The sequence below is a fragment of the Ischnura elegans genome, chromosome 8, assembly GCF_921293095.1.
Source record: "Ischnura elegans chromosome 8, ioIscEleg1.1, whole genome shotgun sequence".
Lineage (NCBI taxonomy): Eukaryota > Metazoa > Arthropoda > Insecta > Odonata > Coenagrionidae > Ischnura > Ischnura elegans.
Genome location: NC_060253.1, coordinates 87394010 through 87414746, shown reverse-complemented (window position 1 = coordinate 87414746; position 20737 = coordinate 87394010).

Below are 20737 nucleotides of genomic sequence, written 5' to 3'. Positions count from 1 at the left end.
CCTTAATGTATCAGGCGGTATGATTGCAGGAATAGCCAAATTGTGTAGTTATGATAGCAGTAGTAGCCAGTTATAAATCCAATCAAACTTTTTGTATGAATACCGGAGATCGTAAATCCTTCCATAGATGATCTCCTTTTTTAACCGTCCCGTGGTTTGGTCAAATGCGCTCAAACTAAAGTTAAAACATTATCCTGGTAATTATAGTGCCTTTTTGCTAATCAGCACTATAGACCCTTTATAATAACGTTTCAATCTCATCATAAGTTATTATAAATTTTTATCAACCTTACGTATTTAACATAACAGTTAGTTTCTGTAATTTGAACTGTATTAGGTAAGCTTCCTCAAGTGTCAGGATTTTATCAATTGAATAACTGTGTCATGGTAATAAAGAAGTTAAAGAACACACCTTGGATTTTACGTATATGTTATTCCAAATTAGGAATTGGAAACATTGCAGCTATGCAGGTGTGTATAGGTCGGAAAACAGGTATGTAGGTATGCAATGCTCTAAACTGTGAATGTTTTTTTTATTCTCAACCTTTGCATGGTCGAATATGATTCAATTGCTATTCGGCTGTCCAAATTCCTCTCAGGGTGGTGATTGTCCAGTCCTCTCTATGACCTGATCTGCTTCTCTTTATCCGTTTATATACCAGTGCAATCATTAGCCCATACTTGAGACAGGGAGCTAACTTGGCACAAAAGGGGACTTTTTGGTTTTTCAGGTTGGCTACCATGATGTAAGCAGTGTTAGTGCTCAGAGTGGTATCAATTGTTGTATTATTTTGCTATCTTCAAAGAGTAGTGTTGATTTATTAGATTTTTTCTTAAATTCATGTGTTTTTTGAAGGCATGTTTTTTGCTGTAAAGTGTAAATAAAAAAGCTGCTACAGCGTTCCAAGTTAAAGTATTTTAGTTTTAAAATACCGGCCTCGTTGGCGGCGGGATAAAGTCCTCGCCTGCTAAACCGAAGGGCGCGGACTCGAGTCCCGTTTGGGTAGTGTTTCACTACCCAGGGCATGGTTGTGTGCGATAGTCGTTGCCACAAGTTATTTCCCCCGTTTTAAAAGGCCTTAATTGAGTTGTTTTCGGGGCGATGAAGATAAATAAGCAAATAAAATGATGCAGGCATTAGAAAACAAATGTGTTCCAAGTAAGTGGTAGGTATTTCTAACTTGGGATAACCCAAAAAAAAACAGCGAAATAAAACAGATTGTGGATTAACAATTCCTTATTTTCAAAGTGCAAGTGCTCTTCAGAGTTCGAAAAATCGACAGAGGAAAAAATCATTCGCCATGACCGGGATTCGAACCCGGATCCCTCGATTTCTTCAGGGGAAAATGACGCCTCGGTAGCTTAACTGGATTAAGCACTCGGCCGGAAATCGAGGGATCCGTGTTCGAATCCCGGTCATGGCGAATGATTTTTTCTCTGTGGATTTTTTCGCACAATTTGTGCATTGCGGGTGACTCCGTAATAGTTATCACCGTTGCTAGTCCCGGTATACTCAAATGCTCTTTAGAGTTTTGGCTAACAAATGTATGGGCCAAGATAATTTCACGAAAATATGAAATTCAAAAATTCGCCCCAAAAAACAGATAAAAAATGGACTGTATTCTGAATAGGAATAGGAGAGAGAGAGAGAGAGAGAACGCCCCGATGTCCACCTACCTTTCGCTGCATTACCTTCTCCCCTCTCCCCCGATGAGTTCAGCTCGCGGTCCTCTTCACACCACGTAAAACACCGTACTGTCCCGTCCACACGACCATACTAACTTGTGAGTCAGTTGAACTCCCTCGCTCCTCTATACCCTGGGAGCTCTTATATCATCCATGGGAGCAATTATGTGATAGGCCGACACCTAGCGGCCTCTCTCTCAATTATTACCAAACAACATATACTGTTTGGGGTGATTTCCATCAGTATTTTTATTTATATATTAGAACATAAAATCTGTCCCGAATATGGGCTGCTGAGTGTATCTATTTATACCCGGATGTCGTTTTATACCTAACCTGAGAAGCTAGTTAGGTGTTTCGTTTGCAACGTTCAGTGAATACAGACAATTTATCAAGATAAAGATATTGATTTCTGTAAACATATACCTTCTTACATAGTCAATATTTTACGACGTCATGCGGGTTATCGTGTTAGTTGGCCTGCTTCTGACTTGCTTCTGTCAGGAGCTTTCTAGGGGCGCTCTTTGCAGTCAGCTGAGCCACTTTCGACGAACACGTCATGAGGAGTTTGCGAATCGCTGAATCATCCCAATTTATCCCTGAGTTTCCATCGACTCCCATTCCATATATCTTAGTTAATCGAAAACAGTCTTCTTCGCTTCAAGACTCCATTATTCCAAACACGACAAGGGTACTTATAGCTCCAAGATCACCAACAATCAGCGCGGATATTGTATTTGCTGAAGCGGAAATATGAACTGAAGAGGGTTGAAGATTGATAAAATGTTTATCGATAACTTTCGCCCAATATTACACGGCTAAGGGAAATATTATTTCTTGGATCGGTGAAAATTCCATGTGGTCATGTCTTAACAGTTTAGTGCATGGAAATGACACACATCACCCTCCTCTTTTGTTTTTTTCAAAGGATAAAATAATATGCAGTATTCTAAATGTTTTATTATTGATGCCAGTGCAGTAGCACATGCTTCAATAAGTTAGGGGTTAACTCTAATCAATCACGCACCATTATACAACCCTATTGGTTACAACCTATTAAGACCATCGATGAAATGCAGTGAACTTTAAGAAATTGCTTTTAAAATTAATTCGCCAAAAGTTCTGAATCTATTTACTTACTCAAGGTACCATGCGAGCCACTAGCAGGGTGATATGCACGGGGTGATTTCACCACTATATAATAATATATAATGAGTGATTCATGCATAAGTCATAACATGCCAACAAATTCATCAGGATAGTATTAGGAAATATAATAAGTTGCCTACTCCACGTGAATAGCCTATTTTACGAAATTTATTTTATTTGTTTTACTAAACTTCTTCCACAAAATATAGCAAAAGTTTAAGGAAAAGCAATTATAATTTATTTTTTGAAATTTCACTCTTTCTCTTAAGTGCCGGCTCGATATCTAAATGAATGTCGCCACTTTCAAGACCGTAGCCAAAATTTTCCTAATGAAAATGATGCTTCAGATAGACTTTAATAATTCCGATTGGTAATATCGTTTACCGGATGTACCAAAACAGGAGTTTTAACATTTTCTCAACTGAGAAAAGCCTTCCTTCCTCTGCGGAGTATATTTTTATTGTCTGAGTTCATGCATCGGGGTTTAGCCTCGGAACTGTGACGCGGCATGTGAAAACGTGCTAATTAGCGACATTCAATGTATGGCAGCATAAACAACCCTTTCCTCTAAGCCCGTCGTAACTCCACAGGGAAATAAGGTGCCTTGATAGTTTCAAGTGTTTGATTCGAATCTCAATTAAGGCACATGAATTTTTCCTCTCAAGGATCTAGCTAGTCAGCAGTTTTTTCCTTGAATACTGACGCCAGAACGAGCAATTTTATTTAGTGGACAAATCACTTAAACTTTCGTGATCCATGTTTATTAATATTAATGGATTTTGGGGGTAACCCGCGTCAAGTCTTTGAATTGGCCAACGTTTCCTCTCCTAGCCCTGAAGAGATCTCCGGTAAAGAAGAGGAAACATTGGCCACTTGACGCGATTTTCCCCAAAATTCTATATTTATTCAACATTCAAAATTAATATTGACATTTTATCGAATCTAACGACGAATAGTTATACTTTTTTAGCAACACTTCTTTCCTGAAAAGCATCTCCTTTGTCTTTTACCTAGGTGATCATCAATCTCTTCGTTTCGTCCTTGAGTGAGAATGTCGTGTTTGAAAGAGAGTAGTTTTGAAGAGAATTCCGGGGGTGTGAAGGGGGTCGTTTGGTGTGCAGACGCGGTGGTGTGAGTGGTGCCGTTACCGAGAGGTTTGATCGAGGCTGCCGTTGAAGTGCGGGGGAGAGAAGATGACGGAATAACAACCACGTCTCTCATCGGAAAACTTCCTCTCTCAACCGCAAAGCCTTTGTGGCAAACGAATGGCGTGGGTTTATACAATCAAAAACAGAGACGGAAAGTTTTTGAGAGGAAAGGCTGCGGTAATCTTTCGATGAGAAAGGGAAGTTTTCCATCTCTAACGTTTCGTCCCCGGAGTGAGCGCTTCATCGGATGCTGCGGGGGCTAAATTCCAAAGAAGCCGGCCAAAAGACGAATTATGTTACTCATTGCATGGTTTGAACTTGATCATGGATATAATGCATTAAATATGAGTACCCAATGCAGGATTTGAAATTATTTGTAGCTATATTTAATTGAATGTTGTGAATGATTTATTTTCGATTGTCGTAATTAACTCGCGTTAATTATTTATTAGGGGGTTTTATTTAAAAAAATATCTAATCTGTCTAAAATATTTTCTTAAAACCATAGGATTCAAGTGTTTGTTGAGCCTTTTCTCGGAAAGCTTTCGAGGAGAAACTAGAATACTTGGTTAAGGATAACATTTTAGTACATTACTATGCAGGTATTATTCCTAGCTATTCGGTTTTCGATTCAAGGAAAGTGGTCAAGTTGTACTCGTTGTGTCTCTTTAGGATCATTAGCATGTTGAATGCTGTCACAAGTCGTTGAAATTTTTACCAGAACCACAGCCAGACTTGCACTCCTCATTTTGATTTGGTCTTCCGTTTATGCCTTAAGCATACACTGTACATCCCAAAGTAACAGAGGCCCGTGAGGCATTAGCTTCGCCAATTGTGATTACTTTTTAGTCTAATGCTGGACCTCTGTCTGAGGAGAATTTCTAGTTCAAAACTTGGTGAAGTCGTTAAAAAGTTGCCATTGAGACCCGCTAGGTGTTGTTTTCTGCTTTTTCTCTGTTAAATTTGTTTGAAAATCGTAGATATCCCAGGAAAATTCAGTTAATCCATTTTCCTCTGTCTCCCTTACCTTCCCAGGTAGAACAAAGATTTCACATGTCTAGTTTCGTATGCACTGAGCTCTAACCGAACCAACTCATTGGCTGAAAATTTGATGAGGCAGAAATCTGTAATTAATGAAATACTTTTTTCTATCCAAACCATTCGTATTCATTAATTCTTGATTGTTTTATCCAAGATTTTTTCTGCAATTTACTAAGCAAATTGCTGGGGTAAATATTTCATATTCTAAATAGTGGTAAATGTATATATTGGTCTAATCCATAAACTCTATTGGGTTAACTCAGGCATTTAAAACTTGTCTTCAATCACTATAAAGAACAGTTTGTAAGAGAGGCGTTGAGTTCAGATTATTAATGCGTAAGGTAATCAGGCCGGTTCAACTAGCGTGATGTGTCCTCGTTAGGAAAAGATACCAGTGATAAGGTGGAATCTGAATACACCCTCTCTTATTTTGAGGATTGACATGGTTGTTGTATAAAAAGGTTTTATTGAAGGATACAGAGGTCTTGGACGGATGAAGGAGAGACAGGAAGGATATGAAGCTTTCGGGGAACTTGAAAGGGTGATGTCACAGAGAAAGAGAAAATGTAATTTAGTCTGTCATCCTTAACTTTAGAATTTTCGTAAATAAAACGAGGAGAATGATATGCCAATTAGCAGATGGAATTTCAGTCAACTTTATAGACCGCAAGAGTAATTGAGTTACCCTTTCCGTCCCATTTTTGGTCTTAAGGAGTGCTCTCCGACGTGATCTTGAAATTGCGTGCATTTTTTACATCCTACTTCTTTAGTTTTAAAAACTTCGTCGAGATATTTAAAATACTAAAGTATTGTTTGAGAGCAAACCTGATTTGTGTAGGTACTAATATTTATCCCTGAAAATAACATGAGAGTAAGGTAAAAATCGGTATTATCAATTTTGATGGGGCTGTTCGTGTCATTCAATCACAAATTTTACAACGCACTCTCTTAAGTGGAAAAAATTCACAAATGGCAATGCGGTAGCGTGACTTCAGTGACATTGTCTCTATGAAAAAACATTCTTTATAGTGACTGAACACAAGTTTTAAATGCCTGAGTTAACCAAAAACTTTTTCAGCGCCGTTAACTGACATGAGATGCTAGTTCTAAAAATTCTGAATGGCATTACGCCGTAAATATCCCCAATGAAAACTCTTGAGAATTGTAATGGAATCTAAGACACGGTCTCAGGCGTTACTTTGTGGAACTGCTTTATTATAGAATAAGATGATAGCATGAGATGCTGGAACACGGGTCGTGCTACATAAAATTAAGTGTGGAATAGAACAAAGTAATTTAATTCTATTCTGTGTAAAGGAATCATTCCATGTATGTGCATTTTGATTAATACAAAGCGCTTATAGATATTTTCCCATCCATTGTTACCAGCTCATTTGTTCAAGTCGAGATCAAAGAATAGACTTTTATGATCCATGTAGTATTTTGGATACATTATGGGTCCTGATCTACACCACTGCGCCTAAAAAGCCACTTGTATGGGAGGAAATTTATTTATTCCATGGTGAAATTCACGATGAAGAACATGTACTATCTGGAAAAATTGACGAGGATGATATTTTCAGTTCCTTTTTATATGCAGTACTTGACGGATAATACCAAAGCAAGGTTTTTTTCTCTACACCAGTAGCTTATTAAGCACTAATTACGTCTTCTATGCTGAAATGAGATCTCGAGGTACTTTTTTGAGGAGACCTATTCTGCAATTGCATAGGAAGAAGAAAGCTTATTGGTGCAATTGAAAGCATAACCCCATCACCATCATCATTATTTAACAATCCAAAGTTTGGTTTGACGCAGCTCTCCATTCCTCTCTCCTGTTTATTTTTTATAATTCCTTCATGTCTGATTATTTAAAAGTTGGATATCTACGACTCCTTGGGATAATAATGTGGTGGTTTTCCCTTGCCTGCCACACCGCAGTACTTCAGCCATTAAAGTCACTAAGTCACTTTAATGTAACAGACATTAATGTAACCACGTATCTACTCATATGAAGAAGAGCTACTGCCCTCTCCCTCGGATGGCTGGGGTCATAATTGTTGGTGGCTTCCCACTGCGAAGTCATATCATCTTCACTGGCTTACTTAGTGTATAATTTAGATGGCCTATCCTACCCAGGGATAGACCCATACCACCTCGTAATGCTGTCGATTTTTGTCCACCACTGTTTATTTGAAAAGAAAACTCGCCAATATCACAGCTAACCTCTATCAATACCATACCATATAAAATGAATGCAAAAAAATGCATGCTAACTCCTATGCATGTGCGTGTCATTTTATTATTTAAAAAAATGTGTTAAGAGAAAGTAGTTGAATTGCATTTAGATTAAATCAAATACTAAGATTAAGATAGATCATGGTTACAGCCTGGTCGATTTTTCTTCATTAGGACGATAAGGAAGCTGCATATACCTCCAACTTAAACAAGTTCTTTTGCGCGAAGGTGGCAAACTCAGTAGTGATGATGGGTAAAGGAACGTTACAAAGCATCATTATTATTTCATAGATTCAGCTTGGTAGATTATTCCGAAGAAAGCAACATCTTTTGGATAACAATGCGGTGAGAGAAAGTATTTTCATTGAATTTAGCTTAGATTAAATTAAATTAAAAAAATAAGATGGATTATGGGTTGATTTTCTTCATTAGAACGATAAAGCTTCAAAAACCTCCGAGATAAATAGTTTTTTTTAATCTGAAGGTGGCAGCTTCAACCGTGAAGATGGCTAAGGGAACGTTGCGAAATGCCATCATAAAGTTAAGGATTCAGCATGGTAGAATATTCCAGAGTATGTAATATCATTGGGATAACAATTATGGGAAGGAGAAAGTAGTTGGATTGCATGTATATTAAGTCAGATTTTACGAATAAGATGGATTGTGGTTACATCTTGGTTGATTCTTCTTCATTAAAACGATGAATCTGCATAAACCTCCAAGAGAAAGCAGTTATTTTGCCTAGAAGTGGCAATTCAGCTTTGGATTTGGCTAAGGGAGCGTCACAAAACGTCATCATTATATTAAGGATCAAACATGGCAGAATATTCTGGAGAATGCGAAATCGTATGGATGACAATCCTTAGAGCTCCTCTCTAGTGAAAGTATTTTTCTGTACAAATTAACTCTCTCCAATTCATCAGGATAAATCCCTTATTCCGAGTAATTCCAGCAATTTAGACAACGCGTTTAATGCTGTGTGCGCATGCTGGGAGTGATGGCGGCCTCCCTTTGCCAAGTCTCGGCATCTTCACAGGCTTAATGTATCACTTGGTGGCTTATCTTACCCAGGGATAGACCCATACCACCCTGGAATGCCGCCGCTTTTTGTCCACGACTGCTCATTTGACAAGCAAACTAGCTTATATCACAGCCAACCTCTCTATCTAGAGATTGACCCACCATCCTCAACCCGGTGGACACACACGATGGCTCAAAGCTCAGCCGTGAGAATAACCTACTTCCAGAAAGTAAAAATTTTCTGAAGCGATTCTGGGAGAAAAAGTCGTTTGGTTGAGTTTCGGTGATAATTGTGGATATGAAGTTGATTAGGTATGGCGATGCCATAGTTTCATCTCGCGATTAATATTATAGTCTTTACGCTACCATATAAAGAGAATTTTAAAAACGCAAGCAAACTCCTATGCATTTGTAATTCAGTTCATGATCTAATAGCTTTCGGAAAGAGAAAGTAGTTGAATTGCATTTAGATTGAATCATAATTAAGATAGATAATGGTTACGGTTGATTATTCTTCATTTGAACGATAAAGCTGCAAGAACCTCGAAGATGAAACTGTTCTTTTGCCCTTAAGTGGCATTTCAGCCATGGAGTTGGGTGAGAAAACGTTGTATAATGTGACCATTATGCTAAATATTCAGCATGGTAGAAAATATTTCAGAGAATCCAACATTATTTGAATCACAATCATGTGAGCGCCTCTTCCGTGAAAGTATTTCTGTTGCTGAAACAATTATCGCCGAGTCATCAGGATAATCCCACCCTCTTTCAAGTAATTCAAGTAATTTTGGCCACGCGTGTGATGCAGTGAGGAGCGTAGGCTGGTTGAGTGTGATGAAATTGCGCCCGGATGATATCCCGGGCAGAGGCCGCCTAAATCCAATTGCAGGATCATGTCCCGACCCAAGTCGACGCGGTCCCTCTCTCTCTCCACCCAGAGTTTTCTTTTCGAACGCTGCGCGCGCCAGTGGTTAATTCATATTTAACGAACAGTGCGCTAATAATAGGCCGTGTAAAAAAATGAACTTTCTCCTCTCCGAGGGGAGTAGAAGCCGAGATTTTGGGCTCTTTCGGAATGGTTAAGCATCTCTGCGGATGATCCCCCCCCCAACGAGCGCTTTTAATGCGAATCCTCCTTCCCCCTTTACTCCAACCCCCTCCCCCATGCTGTAACAAAATGCCTAAATTGAGGTCCATTTCTTTTCCTCCTAAGGAAGAGGTTTTTACTGCGCGCGAGAGAGAGAGAGTGTTTTATTTTTTTTTTTTTTTTAACTCCTTCCATTTATTTATTTTTCAACGCGGAGCCAAGACGTAAAAGAAATAAGAGGGCTCGAAAAAGGAAGCCAAGTGGAGATATGGAGGACGTGTATAAGCCTTCGGCTTCGGGCGACGGAGGTTTTTGAGTCGTTGCTTGGAAAGTAAAAAAAAAATAAAAATTTTGGAGTCGCAGCGTAGTCACGTGCTTGTGGTACGTTATTATTTTTTTCAGCGTTATATTTCTTAAACTTTATTACGTAGAAAATGTTACGAATGAAATTAAGTTGAGGAATCACTGATTATTCTGCATCCTTTTAAGGTTCCGTGCGGGACATTATTCTAGCTGCAAATACGAATAAAAAAGATCACAAATTATACGAGGAAAATGATGTATGTTTCTTATTTTTCAAGAGATAGGAGTTGAAAATAATGCTACGGAGAGGCCAGTTGCATTAATGTTTCCTCAGGCAATGTAGTGTCAAAGATGGGTTCCGTGCGAGGAATATTTTGGATAACTCTTAATCCATTATTACCCAATGTTGCCTCCAAGTAATATAAAAAATGTTTACATTTTCAGCTCTATCCAGGAAAGATTTAAAGTACGTGTTCATGTATGCTATAAATGTTAACATGGAAATATGTAGCCGCCACGAAGTTAAGAATGAGTGGACAATTTTCACAAATTTAAGATGAGAAGTCTTGATATTTAATTTCTCCCAGAAGCAGCTCTGGGTGAGAAAGGATTAAATGCAGGTCGTAGGATACTGCGGTAATTCAATGAATTACTCAACGAGAATATAACTTAATAGGCTTCACTAAAAAATTGTTTATGGGAGAAATAGGATATCCCGCTATCAATGCTATTGTGCGACTATTCAATGGCTAGATTTGTATATTAGGTTAAATGTACCTATTGAAGAAAGTTACTAAGTACTAAAGTACTATATGAACGAGAAGCATTGCATGAAAAAGTTAGTGACCCAACTTGCTTGAATGTTTACTCAAAACCATTATGTTTTAAATTGGTGAACACAATTGAGTTTTACGCGGAGTTCAGATGAGGGATAATTTTGTTAAGACGTTCCAATTTGGTTCATCCAATTATGGTAACGTCGTTTGGGATGATAACTGTCGAGAATAATGATGCCATAACTTTTGAAACTGATCGTATCAAAAATTCGTTTTCCTGGGACTTACAGAATTACTGTTTTCGTTTGAGAGGCAGTGGTTCCGCTGAGTAACGACTGACGGGTTTGATATTTTAATTCCGTTTATCTTCTCGACTTATGTCAGAAAATTTGTCAAAAGAGATGTTATACTTTTTTCAGTATGCATTGTGATACGGGTTGTTTTTATACTTTTTATATTTGACTTTCATCGTTTTATTTTGGGTATTTTGGGAGGTTTTTGAGTAATACTGATAAATATAAAATACCAGAGGTTATTTTGATTTAATCCCTTCATTTTCATCACTGATTTATTAATTCAGTGTTTAGAGTTTGGTCTTGGGTTTTAAATTTTATGATGCTCAGCTAATTGAGCTTGTTTAATTGATGGCTAATATTTGTTCCAAAATTATGCTTTACTCTTGTCGTAGGTTTGACCTAGTTTTTTCATTATTAGAGTTTATCAAATTGACCAATGTATATAACAGTGTTTAGAATCGATATGATTGAATCAATAAAATTCTGTGAAGTCCATTGAATAACTACCCGTCGATATATGTTTCTTCTCTGAAGTCACCTTTTCAGTTTCAGCTGGGACACTATAATCCCTTATTGTGTGTTTCTACGCAAGTGATCAAAATTTAATCGCTATTGCGAGGCATGAGCCTCGAGAGAAATTAATTTAGCGTAAATTGAAATGAGAGAAAATGGAATTTTAAGGTCTACTTCATTTCCCTTTGCATCATTAACTTGGTATCTATTTCGCTATCTATTCCGAGATTATTATCGGTAAAAATAATATCAATCGAGAAATCACATTATATGCTTAATTTAATTTTGAAGCTCAATGACTAAGAAAGTCTATTGCCTTTTCACTTCCTCTTGAACGGTCGTAGTGTCCTTTTTATACTATAAAGTACTTCTTCAAAACCTATGCTCTCATATTGATGATGTTTGTTCGGTTGTCCCTCGCGTATTTGTTGGGTTGAAGGGAAGGAGGTTGAAAGGGGGGTTTAACTTTCCTTATAAATACCCTCTACCGAAAAAATGTCCTTATTCCCTCAGAAAAAGTGACCAGCAACGGCCACGTAACGCTGGCAACAGATCGAAAAACATCATCAACGGCTGTATTGACATAACAAATAAAAATAAGAAATTATGCTCTCACCTTGAAATTTTCAGGGTATCTGAAGTAACACTTTTTCGGCTTTTGCCCGTAACTCAATCATGTTTATTAAACCCAGTATTTTCTGATTCTTTATTTTGTATTCAGGAAAATTTTAGCAAGGGTTTACTCTTTATGCCGTTCAAATTTTTAGATCAAATCTTAAGTATTCAATTGGTTAATTATCACTTTAATAATTTTTTAGGCATATTAAAACGAGTTATTTGGCATTTGAATTATTCAAGCGGGACCGATTAGAGGGTAGGCACATTGTTGTGTTACGTGTGATCTTGTATTGGGTCCATAAGCGTTTCAAATACCGAAAAATTCTGTTGGTATGTAACTTTGTTAACGTCCCTGTACCTCAATCATAAAAAAATTGCCTCAGTTTTTTCTCAGATTTTATATTTCATATACAGGAAAATGTTGGCAAGGGTTTACTCAATATCCGTCCAAATTTTAGATTAAATCGAAAAAGTATTAAATTAGTCCCTCGTCTGGGGAGAGGACCGGCCTAATGTGAGTGACGCTTCCTCTCAATTGCTTATTTCAATCCTCTCTTTAAAGAAAAAGGTCAGCCTATCGCGTGATGAAGGGAGACGGAGGAGTTTTTGAGCTTTTTGACTTTTCGAGGGGTAAGAAAAATAAGAGGAATTAGAAACGTAGGCTGGAATTTTGCGTGTCGTTTCATTTTAATTCCATTACTTTTATTTTGTTTTGTGGGAATGGAAGCACGCATCCTGAAGAAGTGGAGCTGGATAGGGCTTTGAGGAAGGCAGTCGCAGGGTGAAAAGAGGGAGAGAGAGAGCTAGCAAGTGGTGCCTGCAATTTTTAGGGTCTCCTGCCGTCTTCTCGACTCTCTCGCGCTGAATTATAAAGTCGCAAATAAATGAGGACCGCAAAGGGGAGGAGGGGATGGGCGGGGTGGGGGTGAGTGAGGGGGCGGTGTTGGAGGGAATGGGGGAGAGGAGGAGGGGATAGAGAGGTCAAGCGAAGGACAACCCAAGTGGGACCTTTAAGGAGGCTTCGCAGCGACCGCGCTACTCAAATCAAACTCCTACCTAATTTCAATTTTTCGTTAAATTGTTCAGAAAGAGCTGCTTTTACATTCGTACCAATCATACCAATAGTACGAGGGCAAGTCAATTATTATTCGCAATTTAGTTACATATTTGTTTATTTAGGTGGCACTGTCGTTTTACGTTGGTGACGCATGCTTTGTTGCGTGCTATTAACCCTCTCCAACCCAGAGCTGCTTTTGGGAGGAATCAAAGTTCAAGATTTCTCACTTTGAAAACTTGAAAATTTTGCGCTCAATCATAATCATCATGGCAGATAAGTATCTTTTCATTAAAGTTTACGCCACAAAATAATACGAAGTTTAGATATTTCCTAAATAGAGCTGAAAATTTATACATTTTTGATGTTTTTGAAGCAACATTGGGCTATAATGGGTTAATCATGGCTGGTCCTTTTCTGATTTGCACCAAAGAAGAGCAACGTTCAGTGACCAGTTTTTTTTGCGGTCGGAAGGCGATTCGGGAGGCTAAATTCATCGAAGACTTTCGGTTAAGTATGGGAACAGTGTTCTGCCACAACGGAATTTCTACAAATGGATTGAAATTCATTGAAAAATGGTAAATTTGAAAATGGTCGCACAAGTATTACGCGCGATGAAGGAGCCGGTCAACCGCTTGACTCCACAAATGAAGAAAATATGGAGCGTTCACGTGAAATGATTCTTCTCTTAGACAAACGAGTAACTATTGACGAAGTGGCACATCCTCTGCAAATTAGTCAAGGTTCTGCCAACTAATTTTAAACACAATTCGTAGGCAGTATTGTTGTACTATATATATAAAGTTTTATGACTACATTGCGGATAATAATTACCTTACCCTCGTAGATAAAAAGTAGGCTACAGAGAAGATAGGTTCGTCCACGAATATTACATACGAGGGTTCTCAAGTCCGCCGCTAGAATTGTTGTCGCCCCGCGCGCATTAAAATCAGATTTTAGAATCGCCACTCGTGGCGCTACCAGTCATCGATATCCACTTTTGCTCTCCCGTTGGCATATTAAGGGAGGAAACTGAACTAGAAAGAAAATTAAGGGCTATTCATAGTAATTTTTGCGATGTCCTAGTGAGGAAATTAGTTTAAAATATTTAGTAAAATGGCCATGCAAGGGAGGATCCAGGATTTTTTCTGGGGGGGCACAAGGATCTGACAGGCTAACGGTCTTCTCATATTTGAGAATTAAAGCAAAATACAAGAATTGATGTACGAAATATACTTTTTACTTTAATATAAACGTTTTTAATATGAAAATATTAATAAGGTACTTTTATAAAACAGTTTTCCCTTTTGTTTTCTTTGGACAGCATATATTTGTTTATTATTAACTCACGATCAATAGCGTCTAAGTCAGTACCTACGGATTATTTTCATCTTTGCATGGCATGCTCTCAGTCGCCTTTATAATTTTATGGCTTCTTACCATCTCGGTTCGCTTCCTTCTTTTTTATTTTACTAGAGAGATAACTTTAGATACTTTAAGTTATGAACGAAAGAAAATTATTTTCTACTTTTAACTCTATTGATTATTACGCAAAAAACGAACGTAATGATAACGGGATCGTTTTAAAAATCTGGTCTATTTTTTAAGCGTCTAGGGGGAGGTGGTCTCCAGCCTGAATCCGCCTATGAGGCCATGTATTCTTTAAATTGGATATCAGTTTCCACCCTGGTGCATAAATCTCCGTTGCTGATTTTTATGTAGTTCTCCCTCTTTCCTTCCCCCGTGAGTTTTTTTTTAAAAGGAGGAACGTTGAGGTCTCGGGAGACGGGCGAATGTAGTGACTTGGGGGAGGGACGTATGTCCACAGGGAGTTCTCCCGGCTTGTAGGTTAAAGGTAAGCAAGATGAGAGAGGGAGAGAGAGGAGGTGTTTGAAGAGATGAAAAATACGAGAAGTGGTTTATTTTAGGGAGCCTGGGATGGCTTCTGAAGGAGGGAGGAACTTGGATTATTTTTATGCCGAAATTTTTGGTGCTGGAGGGTTAGAATTACTTCGTCAGAACAGAGAAAAAGGTGACGATGTAGTGAAAGAGAAGGTGTTTTTTTCCATCTTTACCCTGCGGGCAGATCACAAAGGGGGTTTTGTGGTGGTTGAGTTTTTTATTCCTTGACCCCAACCCTGTTTCAACAAACAGCGGTCCGCCTACCGCCGGAAGGAACGCTATCTGTACTCTGTACGTCCAAGCTTAGGGACTCTACTGCTCACAGCATTGTGATCAAACCGTTTTCTTAGTGATAATGAATGCAAGAGAAATTGTGTAAGAGCTGGATTACCGTGCGTAATTCGGAATATACTTCATAAAATTAATCAGGAGCATGCTCCTCTACGTAAGTGAGGCATAGGCAATGACGGCCGCGGAGAAATTAAGGGTAGAGGCTTTCGAAATGCGGTTCTAAAGAAAAATGATGGAGATGAAATGGATTGATCAAGTGAGTAATTAGGAAGTAGTTGTAGTTAAAGTAATGTGGAAGAGTTGGAGAGAAGATAAGACTCACAATCTTGGCAAGAAAAAGGAACAACCTTACTGGCCATATCTTGAGACATGATACCTGATGAATTCAATGGTTGAGGAACAAGTAGATGGAAAAAACGGAATGGGAAGACCTCAAATGAAACATATGGGACAGGTAAAGAAGGATGTGAAAGAGAAGAAATACGTAGGTGTGCAAAGATTAGCTGATAAGAGAACTGAGTGGAGAGCTGCGTCAAACCGATCTAGAATCGTTGACCAGTAATGATGATGATAACTTATAAACATGAATAATATCAAAATTTTTTCCATAAATGACAATTATAAGCTAGCCTAAGTTTGTCACGTGCGTAGAAAAGCTAATTATTAAAAATTGAAGTTTACATGTTTTTGGTCATGGTAACGATTTATAACTTTCTGAAAATCACTTATCCTCGAAAGAGGCACTTGTTCATCGGAGCTCTTCTTGGAAGACCACCTTCTCGTCTCTAATCACTCAAGGGAGCCGTGAGAGCACTTAGCGAAAAGTTCTCGCGATTGGGGTCGGATTTTATCCGGTGGTACCGAGTAGGAAATTGAAGGGAGCTGAATGATGAACAGGGCGGAAAAGGAGACAGGTTGTTCGAAAGTTGAGAAACGAAACCGGTGATTTTCCGAGAGTAACAGAAAGAGGAAGTCGCATCAAAGGTAATCAACGAGGGTCAAGTATGAAGGCTACACGTTTAAAGGGGAAGAACTGTGATGTGAAGCCTTGAAATTACCACGGTTAGGAGGTAACTTTCGTAGTGATTAATATCTTAATGCCATTCGTGATAGCTATGGGATTTTCAGAGTAAATCGCTTTCTAGAGCTGCGGTTCCCAACCGGTGATACACGTACCCTAGGTTGTTTCTAGTTTCTTAAGTTATTTCATTCCATACGTTACTTAGAGAAAATACTACACGTTATTGGTTACGGCAAAAAAATAATTGTTCTATGACCGGGATATAAGAATCTGCTGAAGTAAAAGCCATTAGTAAAAATTAAAATGCCTAAGTACTGTAGATTTCAATTATAAATAATCAAACAATTTAAGTGGATATTAGTATCTGCATAAAGCACGTAGAAATAGTTGTACGTGCAATTACACTAGTTAAGTTTTATGAAGAACTTTGGTTTAGAGCGACGCCTGGGTCCTTACGGTTACAATTTACGTAATATTTTATGTAATATCTATGAATGCGTATTATAAATTTCTTCCGTTTCTCTGCTCACTGTGATGCTGTTAAGTTAATAGATACTATCTCGTATTTTTTATACAGGTTACTTGAGGCAATGATTTAACTGCGGCGTGGGAAGCGGATTTAGGTCTCGTGCCTTTCTTTTAACCCTTTTTGACGCATCGTATTGATTTCCAACCATATTTGAATGTAAAAGGACCTTTCATTCCAGAAATCCGCTACTTTTGTAATCCCCATATCACAACGCGATTTTCTTTCCCTATTGCTGCTGCATTAAAAGATTTAGCTCGTTACAGGTTTTCGTAAACGCGCAGCCCTTTTTAATTCTTGTATTTTAAAATTGGGCGTATACGCAGGACTTTAAAGGACATTGAATAATTAAGGTTGAACCAAAATTTGCGGTAATAATTGCAAGAAACAATTAACCTTTGAGCTTAATTAAACGAGAGCTTAGAACGAATATCAACAATATGAGATCGTTATCTCACCCATTTTGAGATTAATTGTTTCAGTCAATTATTATCGCACATTTTCGTCCAAGGTTAATTACTTAATGTCTCAAAAATTCTGAGTAATTATTGAAATATCAAAAAGGCTGGATACGTAAGAAAATCGTTTTCATGAAAACTGTAAAGATCAAACAAAAAATGTATGCGTTGCCATAGCTTTGTAACTAATTGTAAGGAGTTTCGACCCCATGTTCATAGGACCAACAATTCTTAAAATCGTCTCCCCTTCCACCTCCTGAAGTATTGCAAATTCCCCTGAAACACCCTGTATAAGTTTTTAATAACGGAGAACTTACTTAGCATCATAATCGAGGAATATTCCAATTTTCGTGCCCTCATTGGAGTCTGAACTAGCTGGAAATAGTCTCGCCGCCCGGTTCAACATCATTTACACTCATTGATGAGTCGCCTGGCTCTTCTGCGGTTGAGCCGAGGATAGCTTACCGCCCGACTAGCGAGGGCATTTCTCGCCTCGGCTTACCTGGACTGCGGTTTTCTGGCCCTGATGGTGGCGGCATCCTATTAGTACCTACCAATTTAGATTCCCCGTTGCAGCTATCCAGCACTTTGGTTTGCCATACAAGAGCGTACCTTAGTTCTTAAATTGCATTTAATGCTAATTTAATGCTCTATGTTATGTAATTGTCCATTTGATTTCATTTCCCATGTAATGTAATTTTCCATATGATGTCATGTAAAATTCCATATAACGTGATGTTCCTTATAAATTCCTTTTTGCCGAAGTGAAGCTACAAGTAACTTGAAATTATTCTATGTTAATTTAATGCTCCAGGTTATGTAATTTTTTATTTAATGCATGAATTTCCATGTAATTTAATCCCTTATTTAATGTAATTTACATATATTCAATATTATGTAATATTTCATTTAAATTACTTTTTCACGAAGTGAAGCTCCTAAAATCCTGGCATTAGAACTTTTGTTTATTACCGAGAGCTTTAAGGACGCATCACTACTTTCGATCATACTTTTTTGTGATAAATTGTTTAAACGTATATGGAAGTATTAATTCTACTTCTCACTAATTTCATTCAAATGTTATTCATTTGTTTCAACTTCATTTTATCATCATCCCTTTGATAAGGAGGCTTTTTGGAATCGTTCCTTGGTAGAGGACGATAATAGCTGTCATCTTGAAATTTCAGGGTTTTTTAAGTAGACCGTTGTCAGTATTATCTGTGTCTCAAATTGGAAAAGTTAACCTCACTTTTTCAGATGCAAAATGTACGTGTATGAGGAATAACTAACTATAAAATAGCTGTTTTCCCCACACACGCATACACACAACCACACAGAGTTTCAAGATAAAGACTTAACATGTTTTAATTAGTGCTCTGCTGTCGGAAAAGAACAAATTCCGAACAGTTCAGCAAGAGCGATGCTTTCTCGTAACCACGTATTTCTGAGAGTAATAAGTGACTTCAACTTTACCTTAATCGTTTTATTTCGCTTGCTAAGGTAACATTTTAATGACTATAGGGGGAAAAAGGACATAAATTCAACATTAAATCTTTAGAATGGTGAATTTTTGGGCTTCATTTATTTCTTTGTTGGAAATAAGCTCCTTTAATTGTTGATAAAAACATTCAGCCTCAATTTTCGTGGTTTACGTCGTTATTTCATCAAATTAAATTTGTGGCGATAACTGTGACCTTGTACTCTTTTTTTTCTCTTGTAGTAATTTCATATATTTTGCAATTTGCTGTATTTTTTATAAAGTATAGGAAAATTAAGGAGTGCTATTAAACAACTTGTAACGATGTTGTTACTTTTCACGAAGCGAACTTGAATTACATTACTGAATGCAATTAATCTTTTCCTTCAATGATCATGGTAAAATTTTGTTTCAATTTTTGTTTCTAACCGAATATAGCTTTTTAATTTATTTATTCTTTCGTTACAGATGGAGTCATAACTCATTGGATTGCTGGTTGAGGAGACGCCGTACCATGTCATAGTACTTAGACTGCAGTCATCGGTGAGCCCAGTGATTACTTTTATTTTGCATTTTGACCATCATCATCATCATCATTTGTCAACAATCCTAAGATTGGTTTGACGCAGCTCTCCATTTCTCTCTCCTATCAGCTAGTCTTTTCATAGCTACATATTTCTTCTCTTTTACATCCTTTATAACCTGTCCTATATAACTCATTCGGGTCCGTCCCTTGCCCTTTTTCCCTTCCACTAATCCTTCAACGATTGTCTTCATCAGACAATCGTTCCTCATAATGTGTCCAACTAAGTTGTCCCTTCTTCTGCATGAGGTTTTTAGGAGGTTTCTCTTTTCTTAGCACTTCCTCGTTACTCACACGGTCAATCCATTTTATCTTTTTGTCCACGACTGCTTATTCGACGAGAGAACTCGCTTATCTCGCAGCTAACCTCTATATCTAGAGGTTGACCCACCATCCGCAACCCGGTGGACGCACTCGGTGGCTTAAAGCTCAGCCGCGAGATTTTGACCATAATTAGAGAAATTCAATATAGGATTTTCCTGTTTTCGCATGTTGATACTAGCTAAAAGATTATTTCATCTGTCATATCCACGAATTATATTCGAGATAATTGTTCCTACGTACGGTAATCGTTTGTCTCTTCTCTGGAATCGGCCGATAATCGGTATCGTTGCTTTTGGCATGAAGCTAAATGGCTGGCTGAAGAGTCCTCGTTTTTATGTGCTCACTTAGTGATGGAATAGTACCCTAGAGTTATAACTCTGCTTATGGTTAAAAAAATATGAAATCTAGATATTTATTTCTACTGCCCAATAAATTTATTCTATTTTTAAATCTCCAATTTCTCTATCTTTCTTTGATCAGAAGTCTTCCCCGATGAAAATATCTATTTCTTGGAATCTTTACTTGTCTTTACGTGCCAATAGACATATTTTTAATTTGCTGATTGAAAGTTAGATCTAAACTAACAGGAGAAATGTTGAGGCTGTCATTCCATTCATAACCTTACTCTTTCTTCAATACCCTGCGAAGAGTGTGCTGTGAACCGTGATTTTCACTGATGACGCTACTACCTAAATTCGTATTAGAAAGGGATTAATTAATTTCGGACTTTCTGTTTACGCTACATGCTCAGGTTGTGTTCCGATGTCTTAGGTTAATAAATTAATTATGTACAATGCTATGTACATTGCAAACCTAAATAAATGGCTATAGTAAAATAATTTTGTGGTTTCATAAATTCATGGGAAGACAGCAGGGAAATTTCAAGGCGATTTTTTCTTGTGAGGGTACATCAAAGGCATTTTTGTAGACAAAATATTCCCGACCTAAACCACTTAATGAACAAGATTGATGAAGCAATAACCACCACTAACGAAGAAATATTAGCTTATTTTTGGACAGAAGTTGAGTGTAGTTTGGAAATTTGTCGAGCGACTAAGTGCGCACATATTTAAATATATTTATCATGTACAAAAAATTGTTTGGGTCGATAAATTGGAAAAATAAAAACATATGCTATAAGTTATTCCGTTTTCATTTAAACCACGTCCAAAGCAGCACCATTATTTTATGATAACCTTGCATTTACATTTGTTCAATAACATCTT